This window comes from Mauremys mutica, chromosome 7, assembly GCF_020497125.1.
Source record: "Mauremys mutica isolate MM-2020 ecotype Southern chromosome 7, ASM2049712v1, whole genome shotgun sequence".
NCBI classification, from domain to species: Eukaryota; Metazoa; Chordata; order Testudines; family Geoemydidae; genus Mauremys; species Mauremys mutica.
Window position 1 is genome coordinate 94,564,716 of NC_059078.1, and position 20,776 is coordinate 94,585,491.

The 20,776-nt window shown below is 45.5% G+C and overlaps 1 protein-coding gene across 2 annotated transcripts in view; it reads right to left on the minus strand.

Moving 5' to 3' along the window:
• The window catches only part of SGMS1 (sphingomyelin synthase 1), a 197,990-nt gene extending 186,444 nt beyond the window's left edge, over positions 1–11,546 (minus strand). The window contains exons 1-2 of one of the 2 annotated variants that reach the window (XM_045024087.1): positions 11,262–11,546; positions 4,478–4,573 (exon numbers count right to left, since the gene is read on the minus strand). The gene's annotated coding sequence lies outside the window, so the exon portion shown is untranslated. The remainder of the gene's footprint in view (positions 1–4,477; positions 4,574–11,261) is intronic. The other variant, XM_045024090.1, reaches the window with a different exon arrangement.
• Between the last annotated feature and the right edge of the window lie 9,230 nt (positions 11,547–20,776).

A 20,776-nucleotide genomic window follows, 5' to 3' on the forward strand; every position in this document is an offset into this window, starting at 1 on the left:
CTTTCAACTCAGGTAAGCTAGGGATGAAACATTTATGATTCCCACCTTTTGTTAATAATGCCTCCTTAGTAGTAATAAAGGCCCAAAGAGGTTGATGACTGCAACAAGAACAGATTTCCAGCTCTTGGTCTAGTCTCACCAGAAATGGAATCACTGCAGTCATTACCTCTTTCTTTAAGTAGTGTAAAATCCCTCTAGCAATAGCTCTTGGTGTTTCCAGAGACAAATGAAAAGGAACAGGCAGAGGACAGGAAGAAATGAACAGATTTAACCAAAATGGATAGTCTCATCTTAATGTACTGGTCTTTGTGCAAAGAGTTCTCTGACAAAGGATAATGCTTTGTGTATGCTAATGTTGTGTGTTCAGGTGAGCATTAGTCGTGATAGCCACAAAATTTAGGCCAACTCCATTGTGAGACCTCAAAAACATGACTACATACGGTAATATGGCTCGTATGGAGCCAAACAATCCTTTTCAACCAAACAAGTATCATGCTAAGAGTTATTAGAAGAGAACCAATATTCACCATATCAAGCAACTTATCTAGCATTTTTTAAATGGGCTTATCAAGATTTTACAACCTAGACTGATTTACCCTAATAAGTATAATCTGAAGGGGAAAATCCCCTGGATTGTTTTAATAGGTATTTTACAAGATATACAGTGATTCCCATAAAAAAAGTCTTTATTCACCAATTGCTACCACATAGATGTCTCCAAGATTCCTTAGGACCAGACTCCATAGGCAGTCCCTGTTAAATCATATGGCCAGTTGCTTGACCACACATTGGTTCATTCTGAAATATATTTAAGAGACCAAATAACCAATATCAGTGAGGCTTATTGCTAAAATCAATAATAATAATATAGCACATCGAAAGGTTCAATATAATACCTTGTGCAGCATTTTCACCTTCACCTTACAGGAAAGGTGTGCTCCCAAAGTTACACTGCTAAAGCCATCTTTTTATATCCTACCTGTCTACAAGCAAAGGGGGACTGTGTACAACATCTGAAGTTACATTTAACCAATCAACTTTCTAACTTGTTATTTTGGTACCATGGTGCACCCTTAATCTCTTTGTTCCGAACACACACATTCCAGGTACCAGGGAACATGAAGGCACCTTTTTGGTTTGTACCAGCATAGAACAGTCATATCTTGTCCTTTGGGACATACCAGTACTAGCTTCTGAGCATTTAACTCCCTACCAGTTGCTATAGGATCACAACGTGTAAGTGTTTACTAACAGTTTTCCTATCTACCTAAGCCAAAACTTACTTCAGCTAAGGCAATGTGGTATGGCATACTTAGCAGATTAGAAAAAGACATAGGCCAATTTAGGCTATGTAACTCCTAATATTATATTAATACTGTTTTACTCAATGCATATTAGCATATATAGTATAGATACCACATACTGATAATGTGATATATACATTAGCCCAACATATGTTGGTGAAAGGTCCCAATGAAGTCATATTTAGAATGTGAAATAGCTGTCATACTTCATACCGGTACTAATTGTTAAGTGAAGGCTGATCACTAACAGTTGCATGTTTGTTTTCAACACATTCACAAAGAAAATCTCAGTGTACGTGTGTCTGTGTATGTACAAATAATGAAGAGGGCAATTATAAAGTTTGAAAATAAAGTGTAAATCTCAGTCATGCTAAATTTTTAATTTACAGTTAAACTTCTAAATTAAATATTTAACTTCTACAATACATTTTTTAATTTAATTTATATATACCATTTCCTTATATGCAATAGGTATTGATTAAAAATAAAAACTAATGAAAACATATACAGTTCCACACTGCTTCTAGGGCACTAAGGGGAAAAACAACAAAGCACACAATACAAGCAGCTTGGAACCATAATTTGTTGTATACATTATAAATCCAGTTTGAAAAAGTTTTGGGCCAAGTTTCATTCTGTTACACACACAAACCTCCAGTAAACTCTTAGGATACGTCTATACTTACCGTCCGGGTCGGCAGCTAGCGTTCAACTTCTCGGAGTTCGATATATCACGTCTAATCTAGATCTAGACGCGATATATCGAACTCCGAACGCGCTCCCGTCGACTCCGGAACTCCACCACCGCGAACGGCGGTGGCGGAGTCAACGGGGGAGCCGCGGACTTCGATCCCGCGGCGTCTGGACGGGTGAGTACTTCGAACTAAGGTAGTTCGAGTTCAGCTACGCTATTCGCGTACCTTAGTTCGACCCCCCCCCCTTAGTGTAGACCAGGCCTTAGACCTCAATGGAGTCACTTCAGATATAGTCCTTTGAATACAAAACTTAAGTCTTTATCTTGCACTTTCAACCAAATAAGATTTTTGTATGTTCTCTCCAATTTCTAATTACACCTCTACCCCAATATAAAGTGGGTTCGCATACAACACAGTAAAGCTCTGACATGCTGCTCTGAGCAGCGTGTTATGGGTGCCGGGCCATGCCGGGGCCAAGGGGTTGGATAAGGGGCAGAGGGTCTCGGGGGCAGTCAGGAGCTCCCCCCACCCCAGGGTCTGGGAGGCAGGAGGTGGGGGGGGGGCACTTTGGAGGAACCTGCAGTCCCAGAGTGGCCCGGGGGATTAGCGGGGGGCCGGGAGCAGCCAGCTCTGCTTCTCTCGCTCCAGCCCCAGCCATGTCGCTCGGGGGAGAGGGCTTGAGGGAAGGGATCCCCCCCACACACTCACAGGCAGCAGCGGAAGTATGCTTCCCACCACAGGTGAGTATGGGGGCCGTCCTTTCCCAAAACTCCCCGCACTCACCAGTGGCGGGAAGCGGAGCAGCCCGGCCCCAGCCAGCTCCATTCTGCCAGCTCCCAGCTGTGGCACTCCGCTTCCCGCCGCAGGTGAGTGCAGGACCTTCCCCCCCCCCGCCCCCCAGCAACATGGCTGGGGCCGAGGCAAGGAAAGCGGAGCGGGCTGGGGCCGCGTCGCTCCACTTCCCGCCGCAGGTGAGTGCGGGGGGCGTCCTTTCCCCAACCTCCCCGCACTCACCGGCAGCGGGAAGCGGAGCACTGCGGCTGGGAGGTAGTGGAGTGGACTGGGCTGGGGCCGGGCTGCTCTGCTTCCCGCCGCTACTGGTGAGTGCCTGTCAGGGGGTGGAGGGGTGTGGATAGGGGTCAGAGCAGTCAGGGGACAGGGAGCAGGGGGGTTGGGTAGGGGGTGGGGTCCTGGGGGTGATTAGGGACAGGAGTCTCTGGAGGGGGCGGTCAGGGAACAAGGAACAGGGAGGGCCAAAGCAAGTTCGATATAACGCAGTCTCACCTATAATGCGGTGAGATTTTTTTGTCTTCAGAGGACCGTGTTATATCGGGGTAGAGGTGTACTAAATCCATAGAGGTATAATATGCATGAAAAGCATACATAATTTCAATCCAGAAGACAAAAATCAAGGTCACTCTAGACAGATAGGGCTGCCAGGTGTCCAGTTTTAAGGGGGCCTACAGAGTCTCCAGTCAGAAGTACTGACTGGACACCAAAAGTCTAGTTATCACAATTCCATTGTTGCCTCAGCCCAAGGCCTCTTTAACCCAAAAGCACTGGGCCCAGAGCCGGGGAGGGGCAGAGCTAGAGGCGCCTCAGGTGCTAGTCCCAGCTGGCCTGGGGAGAGACACTTCCTCTTCCTCTGCACGGGCTGCTCTCAGGGACGGGTCAGACCCACCTCTGGGAACCTCCCCAGCTGCAGGAAGCTCCTCCCTCTCCCCCTGCTTCCTGCCCCCATCACTCCCTTCAGACTCTTTGCCTTAGAGCCGCTGATGGACGGAGCAGGAGAGACATAGTCCCCTTCAACCTCCCTCTTCTCTTTATAGTGAGGTGAGCCTTTGATTGGGGGCAGGGTCCGTTTTGTAGGGTCCAGTTTTGAGAAACTGGAAAATTGGCAACCCTAAACACAGGATCCAGTCTACGGAGATCAATGGCAAAACTCTCACTGGCTTCAATTGTGAAGGATCAGTTCCTTTTTTTGTAATTTTCAAATTATTATAAAGAAAACTAACAATCATCATTTTCACCTACTCAGGACTCAAAGGCCTCAACAGATTTGAGGCAACTTCTAGGAACTCTGTTGATGCAGGCCAATATATTGATGCCAGTCAATCTGAGAGAAAGGATGGTCTTGAGGTAAAGGCACTGCACTGGGACTCAGAATATGTAGGTCAAATTTCCAGATCTGGCAAGTGATTCCATGCAAGTCACAATCCCTATGTAACTCATCAGCATGGCAGTTCTCCATCAAACAAAACAGTGACAGTACCACCTCTTTTCTCCCATTCTTTACTTGTCTTGTTCATTTAGATTGTAAACTCCTTGAGGCAGGGACTGTCTATTACAACACCTGCATTCAGCCAGCAAATTGGACTGAAAATCAACCGCAATAAGACAGATATCATGCCCTTTAATATTGCCTCACCATCACGGATAGAGGATTATGTTCTCACCAATGTAGAAACATTCACATACTTGGGCAGCACCATCAGCCAGGACAGTGGAACGAGCCAGGACATCCACAACAAAAATCAATAAAGCCAGGAACACCTTCAGGAGCTTACATTCAATCTGGAAATCATCAAATACAACACAAAAAACAACCTCAAAATCTATCAGAGCTGCATACTTTCAACCAGGGTGGACAAAAATAATTTTTTTTAAAATAAATTTAGAAATTGAATTTTTTTAATATAAATCGGATGTTTCTGATAAAACGCTTTTTGAGAAAAACACCTATCTATAGTTTTAATTAAGATACATTATAGCTCAAAGATATCTCATCATGGAATAGGGATTATAAATTTTAACTCTATAGTATAAGACAATATAGTCATGTAATGTTTAAGAAAGATTTTGTATATGAGTTTCAATAGTTCATGGTTTGGGGACCCAATCTTATGGGGTTCCAGGGGCTTCTGTATAGATTATTTAGGTTAAACTTTCTATCCACCCAATGGGACTCAGTGCTCAGTCTAGAAGATACCATCAGAGATGCTTAGTTTTGCAGTTCTCAAACTGTAGATTTGTCTCCAGAGATAACATGCTTGTTAACAGCAAAAATATTTTAAATAAATAAATAATATATAGAGGTGAAAAATAACAGACCTCAACTCTATTGTGCCTCTGCAAATTTGTGTACACAGTCAGTCAATCTCTTACCTCTCACTAAAAGTGCAAAGTTTCAAAAAGTTCAATTAATAGAAGATTGTTGGGGGTGAAATAGATCTGGATAAGGAGAAGCAGTCTGGAGATAAATGTGAGAAGGGAGGGGCAGCCAGTAGAAACAAAAGTGAAACTATTTGAGCAGCATATTCCAGACATCTTGAAGACTTTCTGAGTGTAACCTTCATTGATTTGAGATCTACCATACCATTCTCTCACTAGAAGGAAAAACCTATAATGGCAGCAGGCTGTAAAAGAGATCCTGTTTGGGAATATTTTACTGAAGTTCCTCTACGTGTGGGTAAGACTGGCATGCATGCAAAATGCAAACAGTGCAACAAAGAAATGCAAGGCCTGGTTGCCCGAATGAAACACCATCGTGAGAAGTGTTCCTTCACAGGAGGCAGATACATTGAAGAGGATGAAAGGAACATGTCTGAACATGCAGGATCTTCAGGTTGGTGATCTTTTTTATTTCGTACTTCTTTCTTAAGGACTGCCTGTCTTCCTCTGGACTATTCTTGAATTCTCATGTTTGAGAAAAAAATATATAGTTGTTACTCTATGGTAACAATTTTAGATGCAGTTGTGATAAAAAAAAATAGCTGAAATAGGCAGATCTTTCTTTTACAATGTCACCTTTAAGGTAGTACTGAGTGTCAGTGAATGCAATGAGTAATACTAAATGAGCAGTTTGGTAATAATTAAATAACTGCATTGACTTATTTTGTTTAGGAGACTCTGTCCTCAACATACAGGATTCTGAAGACTAGCCACCTTCAAGATCACCATCATCTTCTATAGTTTCAGAGTTATCTGCCAATGATAGTGTTTCAGTCACATCGTGTATGTAATATAGCCATAATATCTGTGGGAAAAAGAAAAAAAAATCTCCCATCATCCAGAAACAACCATAGATAAGTTTGTGATAAGAACCAGCAGATTACAAAAAGAGGTAATTAATGAAAAAATTGCCTGGTTTGTTTATACAAAGAACTCTCCTTTCTGTATGATTGAGAACCCACACTTCATTAACATGGTTCAGTCATTAAGACCAGGATACAGTCCACACAACAGAGCAGATGTCGCAGGCAAATTGCTGGATAAAGTGTATGAAAGAGAAATCGAGCAGTGTGCAAAAGGTCTAGAGGGTGAAATTGTTAACCTGAGTCTTGATGAGTGGAGCAATGTCCACAATGATCCTGTTGTATGCGCTTGTGTGACTACAGAAGAAGGGAAAGTCTTCCTTACAGAAACAATTGATACATCAGGAAATGCACACACAGCAGAATACTTATTTACAAGGAGTAGCAGTAAAAGCTATAACAAACTATGAAAAAAAATTCAAATGTCTAGTACACAGCTTGGTCACAAACAATGCTGCAAATGTACCCAAGATGAGAAGAAATTATTTAGAAGAGAATCCAAGCTAATAACATACGGTTGCGTGCTCATTTCATGTACCTCCTGGCCAAAGACTTCAGTGTTCCAGAAATAAAGCCTAACGTTGTTGAAATTGCAAAATACTTCCATAACAACCACTTTGCAGCAGCTACTCTGAAAAAAGTGGGAGGAACCAAGCTAACTCACCCACAAGACGTGCGATCGAACTCAGTAGTGGACTGTTTTGAGCACTACATCAAGAACTGGCCTAATCTGATGATAGTTTGTGAACAAAATCGTGAAAAAATAGATGGCACCATCACAGCCCAAGTTCTCAACATTGGGCTTAAGAGAAATGTTGAACACATGCCGAGTACCTTGAAGCCTATTTCTATAGCCTTGAACAAAATGCAGGAAAATAGCTGTTTTATTGCTGACACTTTTGAAATTTGGAAGGAACTGAGTGAGATCTTAAAAAGAGAAATATGCAATGACAAAGTTAAATTACAAGCATTTAAAAAAAACAAACGAGACAAGCACTATTGCCAGCTCATTTTCTTGCAAATATTCTCAATACTCAGTACCAGAGTCAAACTTTAACTGCTGAAGAAGAGGAGTTGTCTATGACATGGACATCCAGCAATCATCCCTCCATAATGCCAGCTATAATAAACTTCAGAGCTAAGGGTGAACCATTCAAGAAATATATGTTTGCTGATGATATTTTAAAGAAAGTCAGACTAAAGTGAGATTATCACTTCAGCAGTCTCTGAATCCAAGTGCTTAAGTGACTTCCAGAACTGGTGGAAGTCACTTAAGCACTTGGATTCAGAGACTGCTGAAGTGATAATCTCACTTTTAGCAGCAGTACTTTCTTCTGCCGCCGTAGAAAGACTATTTTCTTCCTTTGGACTAATTCATTCCAAATTGAGAAATCGTTCGGAACCTGAAAAAGCAGGAAAGCTTGTTTTTCTTTTCCAGATTATGAACAAACAGGAAAATGAAGGTGAAGATGACTAAATTAGCTGCAGAAGCCAATATTTTAAGTTTCTCATGTTGACCTGGCTGACATAGTCGATTTAATTTTTGTTTCTTAAAAAAAAAATATTTAACTATTTTAGTTAAAAACAATTTTAACAAAAACAAACCTGATTTCAAAAAACTTGAATGTTTAACTAAATTCAAAAATTAATATGCTTGTTTTGTTAAAATATAATATATTTGCTGTTGAAGACAAAAAATCCAGAATACATAATGTTATTTTAGTTAAATAAAACAATTTAAATGTCTGTCTGGTGATGTTCTCCTCCTAATACAGCATGGCAAGAAAATCCTCCAAATATTAATGATTAACCTGTTGAATGGGAGACAGTTCACCTCCCAATTACTTCATAAATATCTGCTTCAATTACCTTTGGTAAATGAAATAACCAATCATTCATTTTCTGATATAGCTGTAAAACTAATCTGAAAAGTTTTCAAAATAAATCACTTTAAAAATGTATAGTGTGTATCTTCTAAAAATGAAACCTACATCTATATCTGAGTTGTGAAGAATATGTATTAAGGTTATAACAACCAACAAGAATGCACTTTTATGTAGAAATCCATGATTAAATAGAGTCTTCCTGACTAGTGATTTAAATCAAATCCACCCTGCTTTCAACACTACTTTATAATGCAGAATGCTGGGGAATGAGAAAGTATAATATGTCCAAACTGTCTTCATTCCATTCAACTTGCATCAGAAAAATCCTCCATATCTTTTGGCCCAGAACAACCTCAAACCAAGTTCTATTGACACAGTGCAGCCATGAGGATCTGAGCACCATCACTGCCAGGAGGCGTTGGAGATGGATCATGGTCATGTGCTTCGGATGGAAACCGATTCTATCACCAGAGTAGCAATAAGATGGACACCTGAAGGCAAGCTGAAATGAGGCCACCTGAAAACAACATGGCGAAGTGCTGTGGAACTCGAGCTGAAAAACCTTGGGCACGGCTGGGGAACCATTGAAAGACTTGTCAGAAACTGACAGGAGTGGAGTAGCTTCATCACTGTCCTAAACGCCAGAAGTGTAATAGGAACATGATGATGATGGTGATGACAACACCTAGCAAACAGCAGACTTCCATCTTGGTTGGTTCCTCTACAAGCTACTATAATATAAATACATCATAAAGACACTACCTACAAAAATAAGCAAAACTTGGCCCTTCATTCAGCAAGCAAAGTTTTATGGGCTAACTGGGAGGTGTATACAGGTCCCAGTGATAAATTTGAAAGGCTAGTTCTGTCTTTCTGAGTGGTATTTCTTCTCTAAGATCACTAGTTTTATAAGCAACACCCAAAAACTTTAAGGAGCATAATGTCAGTTTCATACTATTTTTAATTGTCTTTATTTGTTACAATACCACCTTAGAATTACAAGATTTTTGTAGACTTTTTGAATATCGTTCTGCCCAGATATATAAACGGGTCAGTTTCACGTTCAGCTTCTAATACAATTGGGTCTGATCCTGCAAGGTGCTGAGAGCTCCCAATGTCTACTACAGTCAATGCAGGATCCAGGCTTTGTTCTACGCTAGGATTATGAACCCTACAACGCAGTGCTTATTTGTTTGAAAAAATCTATTTTTCAATCTAGATTCCAGGAAGACATGACAAAAGCTCTAAGAGCAATAGAGAAGTATTGTTTTACAAAACTCACATCCGAAGCCAAATTTGAGATGAGACTATCCCTTTCCACAAAAAAAAGAAAGTATACACCTGTCATCCTTTACAATGGTTATATAGTTGTTCTCCTTATTTATAAACTGCACACCAAAAAGCCCTGTAATTTCAGGGCCATACTTCCATTTATAATTTTAAAATGCAATAAGGTAGAATATTTCAGTCAATGTTAAAACTTTTTGGGGGTTGGGGTGTCTGTGTCTCCATATACTTCTCCTAACAACAGAAACTGGAAACCTGAAGTTTCCAGCATACTAACCCATATCTGTGGTCCAGTAACGCACCCCTAGCACTAACCATCTCCTGCCCTAGCTCACTAAGCCCCGCCCACCCCAGCACGATACCACAAAGTACATTAACCATCCCCAGCCCTGTAACACCCCCACACACAAATCCATGAGTCTTCAGCTAGGACTGCTGGCTCAGTGAAGCAACACCAGGGCTCTTCAGTACAGGCCTCCCCAGTCACATAGGAAACAAAAATTAGCCTTTTTGTATAAAAGATGGGAATTCAGATGAGGTCTTTATAATTTGACTCCAGTATAGTCCTTAGAAGGGCTATTGTAAACAGATCACCCTTTCTGGGGAGTTCTTGGCTGGTTGGGCTACAATCCATGAGTCTTTGAGCTAGGACTGCTGAGTCAGAGGAAGCAACACCAGGATTCTTCAGTCCAGGCCTCCCTTACACAAATAGGCAGCCTCCCTGCAACTGTGCCTCGAATAACCACCTAGAAACAAAATCAATCTACCTAAGCGCCAGGAAGGAATCTGTTCATTACTGCTGCCTCCTTCATTTCTCATAGCTCTGGGGTTGTAGGGAGGAGAAAGTCTGAAAGCATTCACAAAAGAGAATTTCGTACCTATTGCTTAATTTCCAACTCAGCCTGGAATTTCATACCACAAACGTCTAGGTTAACTATACCCATTTCACTGCTCCCCGGTGAAAGCAGAGATGTAACCAACAGCTTTGGCCTAAAGAGATGCCATTCTCCATCACTCACTCACACCCTCCCTCCCTCAAGAATTCAGAACTTGTGACTCCAGCTGCTTGTCTGCCCCAGGTTGTAACTCAAAACACATCGCTGGGCCACTTCCATCACTGAAAATAATGTCCATAAAATCCTAAAACTACCTTTTGACAGTAGAAAGGATAGTGACAAGATCATTCCCCCTTGTTGCAATGAGGGGTTCCACACATTACAACATTTAAAACCAACAGGGCCACATTCATTACCCTCTTTCTCTAAACACACCAATTCCAGCAGCAACCCTCACCTGGGCACTCTAAGCCCCTTCATCCATCACCTGGGTGCCCCCATCCAACCTGGCACACTAACCCTCTCCCTCAGCAGCTGCCTCTCCACTGTGGCACTATGCCCCAATCCCAATGGCAAACTAGCTCTTCCCTAGCTCACTAACCTCTGCCAGCACCAGCATATCCTTCACTAGATCACAACTCCCTCATCAGCTACCTTCTGATCTGGCACACTAAACCTCCAGCCTCCCAGACACCGCCACATTACAATACTTAATCCAGACAGCAACCCCATTCCTTCCCCGCACACACACTCCCTGACTGTCCCCACCCTGTCCTGGAACACTGACACCCTCCTCACCCTAACAAGCCAGCGGCCTCCCTGGCCCCAAAACCCACCCAACACCCTACCTTTACCTCCCGCCCTGGCCACTAACCCCTCACCCACCCCAGCGCGATAATCCCCCAGCACCACAACCATCCTCCCACAGTCCCGGCTCGCCAACTACCCCCTCCCCAGCTCACTAACTACCCGCCCCCCAACTCAGCTCGCTAACCACCAGCCCCGGCTCGCTGCCCACCCCCGTCTCCCCCGACCGAGTCCCGGCTCGCTGCCCGCCGCCCCCCGCCGCTCGCTGGGCTCTCGAGGGCTCCAGGGACGGGGGCTGCCTCCGGGCACGGCGCCCTGGGCAGGATCAGGCCGGCTGGCTCCTGGCACTCACCGGGCTGCGGGCCGGGCCGGGCCGGGCCGTCTCCTGCAGCGGAAGCCCAGCGCTGATGGGCGTCGGGGTGCTGGGCACGGGTCGCTGAGGCTCCGTGCGGTTGCAGGACCCTCCGAGCTGTGGCTCACGGCACGGCCGCTGGCGGAGTCCCCTGGGCGGCGGCGGCAGCGGCCCGTGGGTCCCGTACGGCGAGGGGCGGGGAGGGCTCACCCACGTGATGGGCCCGTGTCATCCTGCGCAGCTGCCATCAGCCGCCGGTCCGGCGGGCTCCGCGCCCCCCGGGGGGACCCGGCAGCGGCCCGCACGCAGGAGGGGGAGCCCCACGGCCCCTTGAGATCTGCCCACGCCGCCGGCAGCCCGGCCCCGCACACACGGGCCCTGGACGGGGCGGGGACTGCAGAACAAGCGAGCTGGGGAGGGTGTCTGCGCCTTCATGCCTCTGTGGGCCTGAGAAACATGACGTGTAAACTCCAGAAGGAAGCATATAAAACATATACAAAGTGTTATTTGATATCCTGTATTGCAGTGTAAACGCAGCAGCTGTAACTAAACATAAACACAGCCCAGGCGTCACCCCCGCCACGTTCACCCAATACACTGCGAACGCACCGATGAACCACAAGGCGGCCAGGCTACAAGTTATAAAAGGTGTAGGCCGGGGGGCAGGCAGTGCACAGAACAGCACCAACGCATCACACCCGGCTGCCCCTGCCGTCAAAAAGGCCAGTTTGGCCTGACCCAGTAAAAAAATTGCCCAGGCAGGAAACAGGCCACATGCGAGTTTCTGTATCTCACTCCCAGAATTAACAGGGACTTGCAAAAACCCAGACTAAAACCGTTGGGAAGCTGCTGTAAAAAATCAAAGAGGAATCAAACATGGACAATGGAGGAGAAAATGAAAGGCCATAGCAGAGTCCAAACAGAAGGCCGTGGGGCCTACCCTCCCCCTCAGGTGATGTGGCTCACAAAGCAATTGCTAAGAAGCAAGACTCACCACTGCCAAGTCACCCAAGTGCTTAGAGACATGGAGTCACTCAGGGACTAATGTATCCAGGAAGTGTGGAGAGATCAGATTGGGCAGCATAATGCCGCATCTTGACACAGAACCCATAGAGCTGCTTCTTGTTCTTAAGTAGGGCCCTACCAACTTCAAGGTCCATTTCAGTCAATTTCACAGCCAGGGTTTTTTAAAAATAGTCAATTTCACCTTTTTAGATGTTTACATCTGAAATTTCACAGTAGTGTTGTAATCATGGGGAGGGAGAGTCCCAAGGCTATTGTAGGGGGGTGATGGGATTGCCACTCTTACATCTGCCTTGCTGCTCGCAGAGGTGCTGCCTTCCGAGCTGGCCAGCTGCCTCTCTAAAGCCAAGTATCAGGGGGTAGCCGTGTTAGTCTGTATCCACAAAAACAACAAGGAGTCCGGTGGCACCTTAAAGACTAACAGATTTATTTTGGCATAAGCTTTCATGGGTAAAAAACCTCACTTCTTCAGATGCAACTTCTTCTTGTATCTAACGAAGTGGGGTTTTTTACCCACGAGAGCTTATGCCCAAATAAATCTGTTAGTCTTTAAGGTGTCACCGGACTCCTCGTTGTTTCTCTAAAGCCAGTGCCACAGCCAGCAGCACTGCAGAAGTGAGGATCACAGGATACGATGTGGGTTACCATATGTCCAGTTTTCCCAGCAGCATGGAGGACTGATAGCTGGAGCCACAGCCTTTCCACACACGGGGTGGGTGGGTGGGTGGGTGTGTGGGTGTGTGTGTGTGTGTGTGTCAGCTCGAGCCACAGCCTCTCTGTGCGGGGTTTGTGTGTGTGTGGCTGTTTGTGACAGGCTGAACTGTAGCCTCTCCATGTGGGGAAGTGACAGCTTGAGCTGTGCAGTTTCCTGCAGAGAGGGAAAGTTCCCAGAGGTGTGTCTGACCCATCCTGAGTGCGGCCCCTGTACAGGAAGAGGAAGACTTGTCCCTCCACATTCCCTGCTGGGACTAGCAGCTAGAGTTGCATAGGGTAGGAACCCCTAGCTGGGCACCAGATTTCACAGGGAAGATCAGATTTCATGTTGCGTGAGGCATTTTTCATGGCTGTGAATTTGGAAGGGCCCTATTCATAAGTGGAAAAGAAGCATCTGTCAGACACTTTGAGGATAAGAGCCTGCCCAGCTGTAATGAAATCTTGGGTCACAGAAGGGAAGATAGCTTGTGAAGGGAATGCAGGAGTGCCCTCTGCAAGAACAGTCACTCAAAAACCCTCTGCAGACACTGAGCAGCTTGTTGAGACTGTAAATCAGAGAGGCTCTTACCCAAAAACCACACAGATCAGATTCCAATCTGAATAGTGATGGCTGCCACCAACTCCAACTCAACCAACCCGGAGCAATCAGGCAGGATAAGCTTGGTCAACCCAGCCTGGGTAAACGCAGAAGGCGGCTCCTGGAGGAGACAGCCTTGGAGGGGAAAAGAGGGTTACAAAAATGTGTGTTGTCCAAGAGCCATGAACTGTAAAATGCCTTGTCTGGCTGAGCACTTTGCAGAAGTCACCAGGAGTTGAAAAGGCCATTGTAGAATGTAGATAAATCCAGGCTAAGTAACCATGTCCTAGCAGAACAAATAAGAGTCAAAGCCCATCTCCCCAGCAAGAGAAAGAAAGCCACTGAACAGACCAAACTCAAAAAGCTGACACCCTACTCACCAGGTCAGTGACTCCGTCTCACTAATCTAACAGCAAGAACAGCAAATCAGAGGGAAACCAGATGTAACAGTTCCAAGAAATGGTTGATGTGACTCTGAATCCAGTCCAGAAGTTCTGATATAGAGTCCAGATACAGCGGTAGGTGCTACAGCATTGAGGTCATGAAGTTGTTGGCAACCAAAGCCCATCCCCAAAAAGGAAGTCCAGTACGAAACCAGCACCATTTCTGCAGGAGGCCTTGCACCCTCCACAGCCGTCTCCCACATCTATATTGTTCAGATAAGAAATACAAAACCAACTCTTTCATCCCAGAGGTGCCCCCAATATTGCAATTGCGAGGGCAGCAATTGGGAACCACTACACTGCCAAGATCCCAGTAAGATCAAATTGTTCTTTGCTCAATTGATTCGAGCAGAGGATGCCTGTTCATATATTGGACAGGTGCAAAGCAGTGGTGAGCTGGAGCAGGTTCCCACAGGTTCTCAAGAACCGGTTGCTAAAATTAGACCGCCATGGAGAACCGGTTGTTAAAGGGCCAGGAGGTGGGCAAAGAACTCCGGTCCGTGGGCTGGACCATCCTGTTGCTCCCAGGATTCCCAGCTGGGGAGGCTGAGGCTCCCCCAGCCCTTCCCCCACTTCCCCCCAGCTGCAGCATGGCCAGACGCCGGCACCAGCTGGGCAGCTCAGCTGAGCTCGGGAGTTGCTTTGAGCTGCCAGCAAGGTAAGGGGGGAGGGGGCTGCAAGCTCTAGGGCTGCTGGGGAGGCAAGTGGGGCAATTTGCCGCAGGCCCTGCAGGGGCCCCTGGCCCCACAAGTATGTCTCCACTGCCCCGGCCCCTCCCCCGCTCCCCCCCCCCCCCCCGTTAAATCAGAACTTTTTATAGGGAACCAGTTGTTAAAATTTTGGCAGCTCATCACTGGTGCAAAGTGCCTGCACATCACCTTCAGACATGATAAAAACTGAGATGTCATCAATATAGGCTGACAGACAAACCAGGAAAAGCATCTGGCCCTTGGGCGAAGGCAAGCCAGTCAGTGGGCTTCTTTTGAGATGCAAGAATGGCTCCAGGCTCAGGGCAGATAACATCCCAAACTGAAGGCACCCCGAAGAGCACGTCTATGTACTGGTAAGCAGCAACTAAGACCCTCCTTTAATCTTTAAAACACTAAAACATTATGGTATAATAAAATAAAATAAATAAATATATATATATATATATATATATAGTAACTGGCCCAATCCAAAATGTTTCCAATATTTTTAAAAGATAGATACGGTCAAGTCTGTCAAAAGCTTTCTCCTGGTCCACTGAAATAAATCCCACATCCAGATTTAAAAGTTTGTGAAAATAAAAACATAGAATCACAGAAATGTAGGGCTGGAAGAGGCCTCAAGAAGTCATCAAGTCCAGCCCCTTGTCCTGAGGCAGGAACAAGTAAATCTAAACCATCCCTGACAGGTCCAGCCTGTTCTTAACCTCCAATTATGGGGATTCCACAACCTTCCTTGTTAGCCTATCCAGAGTTACAGTTAGAAAGTTTTTCCTAATATCTAACCTAATTCTCCCTTGCTGTAGATTAAGCCCATTACTTTTTGTCTTACCTTCAGTGGAGATGCAGAATAAATAATCATCATCCATGTTCTAACAGCCCTTAGCATATTTGAAGCCTATCATCTTCTTTTCTCAAGACTAAATATGCCGAGTTTTTTTAACCTTTTCTCAAAGGGGTCAGCTTTCTAAACCTTTTATCATTTTTGTTGCTGTCCTCTGGACTCTCTCCAATTTGTCCATGTCTTTCCTAAAGTGTGGTACACAAAATTGGACACAGTACATAGTATATCATGAATTAAAACCAAGTGATCAAAAATACAGAGGTTAGGGGAAAAAATGTTTGATCAAGGTGTATCAACGAGCCAGATAGTTTTACAGATGATTCTCAAAGGCTGTGATTAGGCTCTTATAATCAGAATAGTGAAAGAGAAAATAGATCTCCAGTTCAGTAAGTCACAGAGGGACCCTTTCTTGGGCTGCAGGGTGATTACTGCCCTGCAGTATATGAGGAATGTGATAGGTCGTCCCCCCCACCCTACCTCGGGGTACCACCTGGAACTGAGATACAGCTGAGCCCTGTGTCTCACCAATCTGGGTTCCCTCTTGCACTGTGAAGCTGCAAAGCCCTCCAAACTTGCACTCACACCAACATCCACAGGCAGGGACCACCCCCATCTGTGTTCATGAATGCTCTGGCCAGCCACTCATGAATCCACAATAGAGAGGCTGCAGCCAAAATACACCCCCAGCTCCCTAGCCTAGGATCCTGGAGCTGTACCGTCCTGCCCTGGTCAAAAGCCTGATTAGTATGAATTTATTATGCAGTCCACCACTTCTACAAAGGAAAGTGGACACGCACCAACTCTTGTTCCTGAGCTGAGATTTTTCCCTTTGTACTTCAAACAACACACAGTGTTTTAGGTAAAATATATAAAAAGTTTTTTATCTACAGAAAGATAGGTTTTAGGTGATTATAAGTGAGAGCAAACAAATCAAAGCAGATTACTTAGCAAATAAACAAAAATGAAAACTAAGCCTAAAATACTAGATCAATAGGGTCTGAATTAGCAATATTCCACCCTGGCTAATGATACAAGGAGTCCACCAAGTTTCCATACACATGCTAGAAATTTCTTTAGCCTGAGACCAGCACTTCCTCCAGTTCAGTCTTTGTTCCTCAGGTGTTTTTAGGTGTTCTCTAGTGTGGGGAGTGAGGTCCAGTCATGATGTCACTTCCCCCTTTTATATCTTCTTCCAATTTGCTGGAAAGCTCTTTTTCTGTGACCTGGGTCAAACAGTTCCCATTTTGCAGTGCTATCTCAAAGAAGTATCTATTGTACACAGTTCCTGGATTAATCCTTGTGCTTGTGTGTATTTCTTCAATAAGCTATTAACATTGTTTGGCCTTTTTATTGCTGTACCCGAAAGGCTGCTTGTGGGCGTTCTCAACCTCACAACATGTTTCAGTAGCATATACATAGTCAAACTTCATAACTTTACATACAATGATAGCACATACAATCCAATGAGATATTAATGTCTAGCAAATCAAGACTTTTAGAATGATACTTCACAAGGCATACTTTGTACAAAACATATCATAATTATATGACAGTGGTGAATATGGGGGTGCCAGGATGTCACAAGAAGCAGCTCCTTCTCTTGGACATATTCCATCAGGAAGAAAATCTGAACCAATAAGATGCCAGAAACATTCAAAAATTCAGAGGACAGCCTGTCAGTACCTGAGGCCTTGCCTGTATAGAACTGCTGAACCATAACAGAGAGTTCCTGTAACGATAGAGAGGCATCCAGACACTACTGTTTCTCACCAGTCAGACAGGGTTAACCCTGGTACAGCTTCTCCATCACCAGCACATTGCAGCTTCAGGCAAATATAGCACACTGTAAAAGAAAACAGTTGCTTTCTGGATCTCTGCATAGGCAGCCATGAGATGACTATCAGGAAGCCAGAGACAATGAGTCTGTTGGCAGTCCATAGTCTTTTTCTCCAAACCAAAATAAAAAAACATGTGGGAGCACTGATATTATGCAGGTGTGTGAAACAGGCCCAAACCAGGGCTCCCTACTTCTCCTCATCCAGCAAGCACCTCAGAAGCTGGCATCTTCTCAGTAAGAGTCTGGTGGATCTGCACCAGGTTCCCCACATAGAGTTCCATGATGTTACAATCCAAGGCACTCATAGCATGATGAAAGGATTGAATAGCAGCCTGGATGTACTCATGGCAGAATAGCTGGATTTCGACCTTCCCGACATCCTAGCAATTGTCTCTGGGACTCAAACAAAGGCTTCTGCTACTGCCAGTGCTCCCAGAAAACAGCAAACATCTGGATAAAATTTAGGTCCTACAAAAGGTTTGGCATTAAAGTGCCAGGAGGAAGCACAAGCCGGAAGAGGGAAAGATTCACTAACAGAAACTCAGTGATGTTCAGACAAGTGGGTGGGAGACCTGGAGGACTGAACAGACATATTCACAGTTGACTTCATGCTATAAAAGTGATCCAATGTAGCCCCTGAGACACAGCTGGGAGTAGCCTTCAGCCAGGAGTACTGCCTAACTACAGGGTGAGAGCACCTCCAGACATCCATTAATCCAAAAGGCTGAAGGACACAATGCAGTCAAGCAAGGCCTGAGCAAGCATCCACAGAAAGGAGACAAGTTTGGTGGAGGATGTACTATTTTATTGGTCATAAAGACAGATGTTTTATTGGTCATAAAGACACAGCAGAAATAGCAGTACTCCCAACTAGCTCATGGCGTATGCTGAATGAGCACCTGTATAGGGTCTTGTGCTTTTTGCAGTCCCAGAATGGTGCACAAACTAACACAGGTGAATGAAACAGCTTGCCAGAAAAAAAAGGATCATTTGGTCAAGGAGTACATCCTCGGAAAGTGGGCTGAACAGATTGCCATGCAAAGGGGTTCTATGCTGATTCCCATCATGAAGGTAGCTAGGCGCTAAGATAGTCATTCAGAGGTGTAAGGGAAGCCAGATACTGAAGGAATGAGGTGGAGCTAGGAAACAGACAAGTGGCAAGAGGAGAAACTTGCCAAGGACCAATTGTCTAGAATGAGCATAGTGGTGAACTGGAGGCCTAAAAGAAAGTCTGGAAATCTGGCTACTGGTTGATTAGGGGAAGATTAATGGATTATAAAGCCAGAACAGGCCAATTGTGATCTTCTAGTTTGACCTGTATAACACAGTCTATAGGACTTCCCTGAACTAATTCGTGTTCAAACTATAGCATGACTTTTAGAAAAAATGCAGTCTTGATTAAAAAAATTTCAGTGATGGAGACTCCACCACAACCCTTAGTAAATTGTTGTAATTTAAAAAATGTATGCCTTATTTCTAATATGCATTTGTCTGGCTTCAACTTCCAGCCATTGGATCTTGTTATATTCTTTCTGCTAGACTGAAGAGACCATTATCAAATTTTTGTTCCCCATATAGCTACTTACAGACTGTGATCAAATCATCCCTTAAACTTCTCTTTGTTCATGTAAACAGATTGAGCTCCTTGAGTCTATCAGTATAACACATGTTTTCCAATCTGTTAATGATTCTTGGGGCTCTTTTCTGAATCCTCTCTAAGGCCTTGTCTACACTACAAGACTATTTCGAATCAACTTAGTTCGAATTTGTGGATTCGACCTTATGAAGTTGAATTTGTGTATCCATACTAAATACACTAATTCGAATTTCTGAGTCCACATTCACGGGGCCAGCGTCGACTTTGGAAGTGGTGCACTGTGGGAAGCTATCCCACAGTTCCCGCACTCCCCGCTGCCCATTGGAATGCTGGGTAGAGCCCCCAATGCCTGCTGGGGGGAAAAATGTGCCGAGGGTGGTTTTGGGTAACTGTCATTATTGAACCGTCACTCCCGCCCTCTCTCCCTGAAAGCGCCGGCGGGAAATCTGTTCGCGCCCTTCTCTTGTCAGTTACAGCGCGTACGCCACAGCACTGCGAGCATGGAGCCCGCTGCGATCATCGCTGCACTTATGGCCGTTGTCAACTCCTCGCACCTTATCGTCCACCTCTTCCACAGTCAGCTGCTGAGAAATCGGGCGAGGAGGCTCCGGCAGCGCGGTGAGGACAGGAATTCACAGAGTGGCGCAGACCTCTCACAAAGCAGGGTACGCCGCGCCGTGGAGATCATGGTGGCAATGGGTCAAGTTCATGGTGTGGAACGGCGATTCTGGGCCCGGGAAACCAGCACGGACTGGTGGGACCGCATAGTGCTGCAGGTCTGGGATGAATCACAGTGGCTGCGAAACTTCAGGATGCGTAAGGGCACTTTCCTTGAACTCTGTGACTTGCTGGCCCCTGCCCTGAAGCACCAGGACACACGGATGCGAGCAGCCCTGAGTGTGCAGAAGCGAGTGGCCATAGCCCTCTGGAAACTTGCAACGCCAGACAGCTACCGGTCAGTAGCGAACCACTTTGGCGTGGGCAAATCTACCGTGGGGGTTGCTGTGATGCAAGTAGCCCACGCAATCGTTGAGCAACTGCTCTCAAAGGTAGTGACTCTCGGAAACGTCCAGGACATCATAGATGGCTTCGCCGCGATGGGATTCCCAAACTGCGGTGGGGCTATAGATGGGACTCACATCCCTATCCTGGCACCAGCCCACCAGGCCAGCGAGTACATTAACCAAAAGGGCTACTTTTCAATGGTGCTGCAAGCACTGGTGGACCATAGGGGACGTTTTACCAACATCTTCGTTGGGTGGGCGGGCAAGGTTCATGACGCGCGTGTGTTCAGGAACTCTGGTCTGTTTAGACGACTCCAGGCAGGAACTTTCTTCCCGGACCACAAAATAACGTTTGGGGATGTGCAGATGCCTACAGTGATCCTCGGGGACCCAGCCTACCCGCTAATGCCCTGGCTCATGAAGCCCTATACGGGCGCCTTGGACAGTGAGAAGGAACTCTTCAACTACCGGCTGAGCAAGTGCAGAATGGTGGTGGAGTTTGCTTTCGGATGTCTTAAGGGGAGGTGGCGGAGCTTACTGACTCGCTCGGACATCAGCGAAAAGAATATCCCCGTAGTTATTGCTGCTTGCTGTGTGCTCCACAATGTCTGTGAGAGCAAGGGCGAGACCTTTTTGGCCGGATGGGAGGTTGAGGCAAATCGCCTGGCTGCTGTTTACGCTCAGCCAGACACCCGTGCCGAAAAACTATCCCAGCGGGAAGCGCTGTGTATCCGGGAGGCTTTGAAAGCAAGTTTCCTCGGAGAGCAGG